This window comes from Dermacentor variabilis, chromosome 7 (genome assembly GCF_050947875.1).
Source record: "Dermacentor variabilis isolate Ectoservices chromosome 7, ASM5094787v1, whole genome shotgun sequence".
Classification (NCBI taxonomy): domain Eukaryota; kingdom Metazoa; phylum Arthropoda; class Arachnida; order Ixodida; family Ixodidae; genus Dermacentor; species Dermacentor variabilis.
In genome coordinates, this window is record NC_134574.1 from 22,263,448 (window position 1) to 22,273,627 (window position 10,180).

Here is a 10,180-nt window from a genome sequence, read left to right on the forward strand (position 1 = left end):
TCATGAGGTCACCCTTGATATTGCTCAAATTTCTGTTAAAATTGAATTTCAAATGCGATGCACCCTAACTTCAAAAAATTACCACGTTAGTTTTTTTTTAATAAGAAACAAATCTGAAACTTAAGCATGATCTATCCTCACTCCTTCAATATTGAATCGGACTGTACGTTCACCGCAATGCTGTTACGATAAGACAAAGACGAACTGACAGCACGTGGTGCAAGCTACGCACCAGAACAGTGCGAATCCCTTCTCTCAGTTTCTTCTTGAAAAGCTTTTCTTTTCAAGAGCTTGATTTTTTCACTGTAGATAGGGTCTTGGCGAGGGAGTGTTCCATGGTCACGCGGTTATGATCTGGCTTGCGCATGCGCGTGTTTCGAAGAGGCTGCATTGTGTGTGATTTCAATAAACCAGTTGCTAGTCTGTGTTCGTCCTGTCTTCTTCTACCTTGGTGTCTCGTCCCAAACGCAGTTTAAGTTCACAAAAAGATGTCTTACCAAGTAGCCTCCTAACACTCTTCTTAAACAAAAAAGGGTTGCGCGTGCGTCAAATTTCGCTCCATTTTATGAAATCTACAACCAGAGTCCTTCAATTCAAGAACTGTGGTACTACCAAAGAATTTTCCCAAGGTACGCCGGGAGACCAAGCCGCTGACAGCTGTAATTTCAAGTGTGGTCCTGGACCTACGTCGGCCTTCATTCGGACCTATTGCGGCCTGCACTGAAGCGAAGACTACGCCATGCACGCAAGTAGCGCAGAGCAACGTCAGAACCCTGAGCAAATCCCTCCTCTCGTTTAAGAAAAAAAGGGGGGTTGCGCGAGCGTCAAATCTCGCTCTATTCTATGAAATGTACTACTAAAGAGTTTTCCCACAACACGCTGGGAGACCAACCCGGCGACTTCCGCAAATTCAAGTATGGTCCTGGATCTGCGTCTCTGCCGCATTGCAACGTGCAATGAGGCGAAGACTAGGCCACGCACGCACGTGGCACAGATCAACGTCAGAACGCAGAACAGCTTACTCCTGCCGCTTAAAAAAAGATGTACAAACGTCAAATTTTACTCCACTTGCTGTGCAGGAAAGCAGACTATGCCAAACGTATGTCATGTAGCGTATCGCCGAGAGCGCGCACACATTACTATACTATAGATGGATAAACAAATTATATTTAACGAGGATACAAACTTCAAAATACCCCAAGGAAATAAATTGGGCACCTGCTCAAAAGCTGCTCTTCGCGAAACAGATGGAGAAAAAGAAAACAATCTCATTGTACCACATATCTCCAGTGAATGTACAAAGGACGTCCTACAAAAGATATTTTGACGTCCGTCGGACATCCCTAGAAGTCCCGATGATGTACTACAGATGTCCATGGGATCGTCCGACGCAAGAGAATTGCACATCCAACGAACGTTCATCGTACATCAAAATCAAGCATTCGTACGTCCACAGGACCTTTGAAGACAACCCATTGGAGCAGCAACGTCCTACAGATGTCCAACAGAGATCCAAAACGGGACATTCAAACCTCCCTGGGATATTCGGACGTCCAAGAGATGTTTAAATACGGATTATTCTTATTGCACAATCCCAAGTACATCCTGTCTTTTTTGTCAGGATATAGGACACTTCTAGGACATTTTACCAATCGTCCAAAGGACGTTTGTGGGACATTTGGTTGTGGATTTAGTATTTCCACAGGGCGTCCATATTCATTATAATTTACCATAAATGGGACGTACCTCAGAATGGGCCCTAGCAGTGCAGCAAGCCTGCTGCAATTTACATACCATTAACAAAGTAAGCTTGGCCTGGTTTTGTGATAGCTTGTGGGCAATGATGAAAAGGAACTGCATGGCTCTTGAAGATCCATCCCAGCAGTCCAACAAGGCAACCAAATACTTTTTGTCATGCAAAAGGTGAACTAGGAGGCAGGCCAGGAATATAGCCCACCGCATCTCTAAGGACGTTAAATGAAGGCTGTAGTGCAGCTAAGTATTGCGCACATGGTTCCCTGCTACGCTAAGCAAATACATTACATACAACTCGATAAAAATGCATTAATTCAAAACATATAGACATGCAAGTTATACTTTTCTGTGCTAACTGGAACGAAGCTACAGAACTAAGTTCTGCAGGCTGCTGAATCATTCGACAATCTCATTAAAAACACGGCATTTATTTCAATAAAACAATTGCAGGACGATCAGTGGTTCAACTCTGAAATGCACTCAGCAGTTTTCAGTAAAGCCCATCAATGCAAATAAAACTCAATAATTTCATCATACAAGCGCAGCCATTAGGAGTTATTTATACCGGACCATGGGCTGTAAAAGTGCACATGAATGAAACTGTTTACAAATGCACTTTGGGTAGCAAGAAAATTTAAGAATTCACAGTGGGGCCACCACGGAACTTATCACGAGGCTTGCTGTGGGCTCACTCCGTGGTCGCGGGCACATCAATGCAAAATTTGCTGGACAGTTCAGATATGCTAGCCACTTCAGGTTGTCACAGCCTTTCCCTAAGCCATGTGCAGTAGTTACAAACACCAACACGAGTTATGCTAAAGATGTCACAACTACATTAGGCGTTATTACAATTACTTTAGACTAGTGGTCATATATAGACACAGACAGTTGCATGACCACCCATTTATAGAGCAAATGCGCTATGCATCTATAAAAGGTTCTGGTAAAGGTCACCAGAAACATTGACACTTTCATGCAGTGACGAGACCATTTCAGTTGGGCTAATTTGCAGATGCACGTCGGCCAGTGAAAGAACTTTAAAAGCCCTCTGCAAAGGGGGGGGGGGAGGTACAAATAACCTAGTAGGAGGGCTACTGGGGCTGGCTCACTTCAACGGTCGCAGGCACATAAATTCAATATTTGCTGGAAAGTTCACAGGTGTCTTAGCCATGAAGGAAGCTACTCCTTTCTGCAGACCTGCTTCAGTGGCTGCACACAGTAAAAGTACTGAATATTTTAGACACACGGAGCATTAAAAAAATTACTGAAGGATCACGTAGCAGTTGCAAACACGAACATTACTGAAGAGTTAAGAGATACAAAAGGAGTTACAAGACAGTTGCTTCAACACAATACCAAACTGATTTCACAGGTACTAGAAGTTACAAGACGCTTGCTGTACTTGAGTGGTCACAAGTACAAATTCACCATGAGTGATCATAGGCTTGAAGGCCTCTAAGCAAGTAAACAGAAGCTGAATGCGACCTTTGCGTGGTCACAGCCAAATATTACTGAACCGTCACAGGTACCTTGGCCACTACACAATTAACTAAAAGCTTGCAGCATGCTCGCTTAAGCAGTCATAGACAGAAAAATGCATTATGTGAGTTCACCCATAAGAAAAGCTAATAGAGGATTCGTGTGAGCTTGTTTCAGCGGCCACACATAAACACAATTTCATCCTAAAAATTCACGGATATCAGACAGCCTCGATGGAAGTTGCCAGAGGCAGAGCATGACTGTTTTTCAATGGCAGCAGTTACAAATACTTCTGAAAAGATGGAAGGTATCTTGGCGACTAAACATTTTACTAAGGCTCACTGCAGGCTGGCTCCGCGGTCGAAGACAACTACATTGCAGTTCACGTGTACTAAAAAATTTAGTGGGGCATTTCTGTGGACTTGCTTGAACAGTCCCAGAGACAAAAATTAACCGAGTTCACAGGTACATCGGCCCACAAGGAAGTCGCCACACGCTGGGTGGTCGTTTGTCCATGGTTTCAGATGCAGAACAGAAGAGATCCGGGATACGGTACACAATTTACTAGTAATCCTGAAGGATCGGTTCCAGTGGTTGCAGACACGAAAATACACTGTTGAGATCAGAGGTACTAAGAAGGTTAGCAGAATTCCGTGGGCTTGTTTCTGTGTTGATCATCAACGAAGAATGATATCGACCCAAAATGACACCAGGCTCATGGCAGGAACACAGCATGGCTGTAAAGTATGCAATAAAAACGTGTAAGAAGTGTGTACAAAAATTGCTATCCACCATGTGCATGTTAACAACCTGCACGTTTAACAGCAATCTGCAGGTTCATACAGCAACTTTGCTTCCTTGTGGCCTAATACAAACTCGTTGAGCTAACAGTTATCAGAAAACAAGTAATGATTTCAACTCTGTACTAAGATAAAAGGAATTCTCCTGGTCTCTACGTCAGCATAGCTATGTCAAGCGACCTGATAACAGTAAATAATGTCGCAATATCGTCCGAAAAGCGAAGCAGCGATTGGGACACCAAATTAATAGACGCCTATAATTAAGTAGCTGTACGTGTTATCGCCAGAGTAACTTACAGTAAACCTTTGCGTCCTTGTTAAATTAACAAACGGTGTCGTGCGCAAAGCTAAACATGAACACATCTCCCTGACGGTAAACACGCTGTATGAACGCTGGCGTGATGAAGCGGGGCAGCAGCGACAAGCGATCGCGTCTTGCTGCTTTCAGCCACAATGCGCTTCCAGAGCCAAGTTTACGCCACCTTCGACACTAAGCTGCGTGGGAACAGCGCCCACGAAGCCACTACCCACCGCGGCGCACGTCCGCGTCAGCGGAATTTCGTCAGGAGTGTCCCTACAATTTCTATCGCAATAATAAACAAAAATTAGGTGAATGTCAACTATATAACTCCAGTAAATATACAATGACACTATGGGGATGCAAGTCTCGTAATCTTATCCAGCGCGTCGCGCACACATGTAAGCACATACGCTGGCCCAAATGATAGCAAATGCGAGAAGAAAGCTAAAGCAGCACGGTTGGTCAACAGCCCTGTGTGCGAGGTGCTGCCATTGAAATACAAATGCCTACAATGCAGTTCCGTTATTCGGAACTTCCGCGATTGCAAACGCGATTAAGCAAAGAAGACTCAAACGGTAGACGAAACCTAAGCGACACGGCAAATCACCTGACAGAAATTTAATGAACAGTCGAAGAGACAAACGTTCAGCATTACTAAAAAATAAATTACTGGGTTTTACGTGCCAAATCCACGATCTGATTATGAAGCGTGCCATAGTGAGGGACTCCGGAATAATTTGGACTACCTAGGGTTCTTAACGTGCACTCAAACCCAAATCTAAGTACACGGGTGTTTTCGCATTTAGCAGTTCACAATATGTCGCCCAAGATTTCGTTATTCTCAGAAACAAACATGTACGGCATTGTATGACAGAAACGCATGGGAAAATTCAGCAACGCGGCCTGCCAACAATCACGTGCAACAAGTGTTGCTATCGTGATACAAATGCCCACAAATTTTGTTAGTTCAACCGCACAGCCGTTTTACGATCACTCTCGCAGTCGCAGTTAGGAAAAAAAACTCGAACGGCAGACGAAGCTCAAGCGACACGGCTAATCAGTGAGGGCGGGCGCGTGACGCAAATTTGGCCGTCATCGAAGATCTAGAAACGTTCCCCATTACTGATACGAAACAATACGACCACGTGCGAACGAGTTATAGTATAAGTAGCGTAAATGTGTCGATCGTTACAGGAAGCTGAGACCTAAGCTTGATCTTATTACCCTCATAATAGCATGCATCCGACCTCACACGCAAATAGGCAGCAGCCTAACAAGTCGCCCAAAAGTTTCGTTATTTCGAAAAATGTGCATGATATATATATATATATATATATATATATATATATATATATATATATATATATGTGTGTGTGTGTGTGTGTGTGTGTGTGTGTGTGTGTGTGTGTGTGTGTGTGTGTGTGTGTGTGTGTGTGTGTGTGTGTGTGTGTGTGTGTGTGTGTGTGTGTGTGCTGTACGTAATGGTTAATTGGCCGGCCGCACTGAACTTTACCACCCTTGTCTTTACGACTGGTATACCAGCCGTAAAGACAAGCGTGGTAAAGTTCAGCAGTGCGGTCGGCCAATTAGCCATCACGTACATGCAGCAAGTGCTCCAATCATGGTACAGATGCTTACATCTGTATTTCACGTACCAAGTTCACGTACGTGATCCACGGTTATTCCTTCATTCTAAGGTCAGCGACAAGCTGTCCCATCATCCTTCAGTACCGCGATTTCCAATTATTGTATAGAATCCCACCCCTCTTTGTAATGCCCTGCGAGACATTCAGACTATTGAAATAAGAAAATTCAGTTAATCTATCCTTACGCAGTTTTTACGATTGCTATCGCGATCTCTAAGCAAACAAAACAGCAATGGCAGATGAAGCTTAAGCGACACGGTTACTCACTATGAGCGTGTGATGGAGTCAACTCTCACAAACTTTTATAATAAATCAATTGCGACCACGTGCGAACGTGCTCATCAGCGCGCACATTTTGTCGTTACAGAGCTGAGATGTGAAGTTGACCTTAACACCATACTAGCATGCATCCGTTCACGTGTAAATAAGCAGAAACTTAACAAGTCGCCCAGATGTTTCGTTATTACGATAACGTGCACGACACTATTAGCCAAAAACAATACCAGCTGTAAATACACGCGTTGTTAAAGTCAGCAGCGTGACCGGCCGTCATGGGCAGCAAATTCTCAGATCGCGATACAAACGCCAACAAAGTTCTATTATTCCGAACGTACGCAGTTTTACTACTTTAGCAATCGCTGTTACGCAAAGAAAACGCCAACAGCACACGCACCTAAGTTTACGTGACACGGTTATCACTACTAGCACGCAAAATAACCAGTCAAGCGAGGAAAAAGTTTCACTGATAAGTATTAAAGAATACGACCACGTTCGAACGAGCCATTAAGTAGGCGCAAACGTTTCGTTCGTCACAGACAGCCGAGGAGTAAGCTTGTCTTGATGTCGCCACCATCCGATCACGTGTAAGTGAGCAGAAATCTAAAAAGTCGCCCTAAAGTTTCGTTATTCCAGGAAAAGTGCATGCTCTGTTAGTAGGGACAATATAGCAGCCCTAAAGACAGGCGTATTAAAATTCAGCAGCGTTGCCGGCCATAACGTGCAGCAAGTGCACCGACCGTGGTACAAATGCTTACAAAATTTCAGCTATTTCAACCGTACGCAGTTGTACGATTGATTGCTCTCGAAATCACGGTTACGCAAAGAAAACGCAAACAAAGCTCAAGCAACGCTATTCTGGACAGTGTGTGTCGGGAAGTTATTATAATTAATATTCATTTTCTTATTATTCGCCACTGTTCAGAAAAGACACAACGCTAAATCTCGCGGACCCATCCTGTGGGCTCCATGGAAGGAGTTAGCGGTTCTAAAGTTCAGAATTCAAAATTTCTTTTTTGGCGGACCTCAGCGCTGCGCTGAGATCCGCCAAAAGATCCGCAGAATAAGCTCGGAAGTTTGCAGTAAAGTAATACGATGCGTCCAAACGCAGCACAACGAATGGTCAATCGCCGATTGATGTTACCGTCGCTGCAAATGATGGGGATGTACTACAATGCCCGCCATTCGATTACGCGCGGATACATTATTCGAAAAATTGCAGGACTGCTAATAGAAAAAACGTTGACTTCATGAACTGTCACTTACCTCTTGATAGGCGTAAGACATGCAGGCGCCGCAGAAATGGAGCTCCAATGGGCATGACAAAAACGTTCACCTGGAACTGATACACGCTCATGCTGGAACTCATGAGCACATGACAAAATGACACAACCACCACGTTCAAAGAAAGCGCGCGAACTGAGTGTGCGAGTGCGGCGCACCAACCCAGCAACCTCCAGGCATTCCGAGCTTACGCAGAAGGGCAAAGAGATCCAATAAGACGGCGGCGTTAAGTCATGTGACCGACTACGCGCAAATCAGTGCAAAGTGTGCGTGTGCATGCAACAGACAGTGGTGACTCGACTGGGTAAAGGCAGTCACTGCTCTGTACAACGGCAGGGGTTGCAGGCGTTGCAGAAGTTGCCGTGCTCATCTTTCTTTGCATGTTAGGAGAGCGTAGGAGTACAGTGTAGTAGGGGCATACGTTGGTTCTTTATTTATGAGCATACATAGGTGTTCTGTGAGCATACGACCGCAGAACGCCTGGTTAGGACACGATTGATTCGGTTACGCCTTGCGGTAGGTGGTAATGCGTAGCTGTTCCGGCGTTCTGCCAGTCGCTTTGTGACGTTTCCTCCCGATATGCTTGTGCAGTTTCGGTCGTTAATTTCAACTTCTCCATTTATCGTCTGCATTGGAAGTTTGATTCTGAGTGCAGCAACTTCACATTGCTGGCTGACATGTCTTTTCGGAAGAGCGTGCACTGAAGGCAGCCGTGGACTTAATATTCCGCGATATAATCACGTGGCACGTGTTGGACAGTGTGTGTTGGTCCCACATATGGCCGGTATGGGACATCCCATTGAAAACATCCTTCGGACATCCATAGGATTAAAGTTTTGGGATTTTGTTTAGATCCCAGAAGTTCAATCGTGTGGATGTCTGAAGGATGTCTTAAATATGACATCCCGAAATGAATGTCCTCATGTTTTCCACTGGACATCCCGACCGGGGCTTGGACGTTCGGATCTAATCGGGATGACCAGAGGATATTCGTGGTCCAATGAGAAAGGCCCGCAAGGCATAAACAACTGCCTTTTTGGAGGCGTACTGCGCAACAAGAAATTTTAAAAAGTCCGAGATATAATATTGTGTTTAAACGTCATTTGCTCACGATCAATGAGAATGAACTTAATAAAACTGTTCATCACTCTTATTGTTTCGGAACACCACGTGCACGTACTCAGCCTCGAAGCTGTGCGCAGCAATCTGGTTCCCCGAATACTTCTCCATTGTAGGGAGGGAAGTGCCACATATGCCGCATTTCATCAATTTCTTGACATCCACGGCCATTTTGTGAACGTTCCTGATGTGTTGCAGCATGTTCTTCCTCTGGATGAATAGTTTGCTGCAAAATTCGCAGCGACGATCGTCATCGCCGATGGCAGCTCGATCACAGACGTGCGCCATTCCGAAGCGGAGTAGGCGGCGTTTGGAAGCAGGTGGTTTCCGTGTCATGGCACGCACGTGGGTAGTTGTATAATCCGGCGGCAATGCATGGAAGAAACTTCCCCAATCACATGATACACTAGGTATTCAGTGGCACCATAGCGACATTTGGAAACCAACTTAGGGAGGCAATATCCGGGAACGTAGGGCCACGTGATGCTGCCTTCTATTGTTTACCGGCCTCAGCAAGCCTGCGGGGACACGCTAGTAACGGGAGAGGTTCTCCGCAGTACGTGCCATAGAGTTTTCTACAATTTTTGTGGGAAACTCTATGGTACTTGCCACATGGCTCTACACTGCGCATGCCCGGCCGTCGCCTAGCAACGGAGACACGTGCTTCGCGATCACGGCCGGAAGCAGCCGTAGAGACGTGAGCGACTACACATTGGTGTTTAATGCGGCGCGCTAGCATACGCCTAGCGCAGACGACTCAGAGGACCCAATAAAATATGTCGCTTTACAGTAGCCGAAATCAAGCTTCGAAGAACTTGAAAGATACGAAGACTCTCAGGCGGGCATATCTGAAAGAAATGTTGCACCTACAGCTGCTGCAACAGGCATTTATGTGCTGCATGCAGGCAGCCGCAGCCACCCACGGCTGTGTCTTTGATGAAGATATGATGAAGATATTAAAGGTTAGCGCGAGTGTTGCTCTACTCTATCCGAACGTTTCTGCTGTACAGATCATTCGTTTGAGTGTTTTAGCACCGCCCTATGGTAAACGCGGCAAATGCTGCAATTGCTACCATAGGCAAACTTGGCGTGGCAAACAATTCGCGACGGTAGCAACGGCGGCGCGCTTGGTTATTTACCGTACGGCTGTTCCGGCTGCGCTAAAGCTCTCCATTAATTGGGTCTCAGGAGGGTGCTCTGCTGTGGCGGCTGCGGGTATCTCCAAATAAGGCACGTATTGCATGGAATATGGGGCATATGGCTTTGGGGGCCAGTATACTGGCCCCCAAAGCCATGCAAACCAGACATCCATGCATGTACAAGCAAAATATCTTGAACAACAACAACAAAAACCAACACTGGCAGCCACACTGATCACTTCATAAATGGCTGTTGCGCGCGCGCGCATTATGTTTACCGCATTAATGGGCACGCAAGAAGAGAAAATGCGAACTGCTGGCCACGATGCATGAAGAATCAGAATATAGTTAATATGTGCTAACACTTAGTTACTATAAACA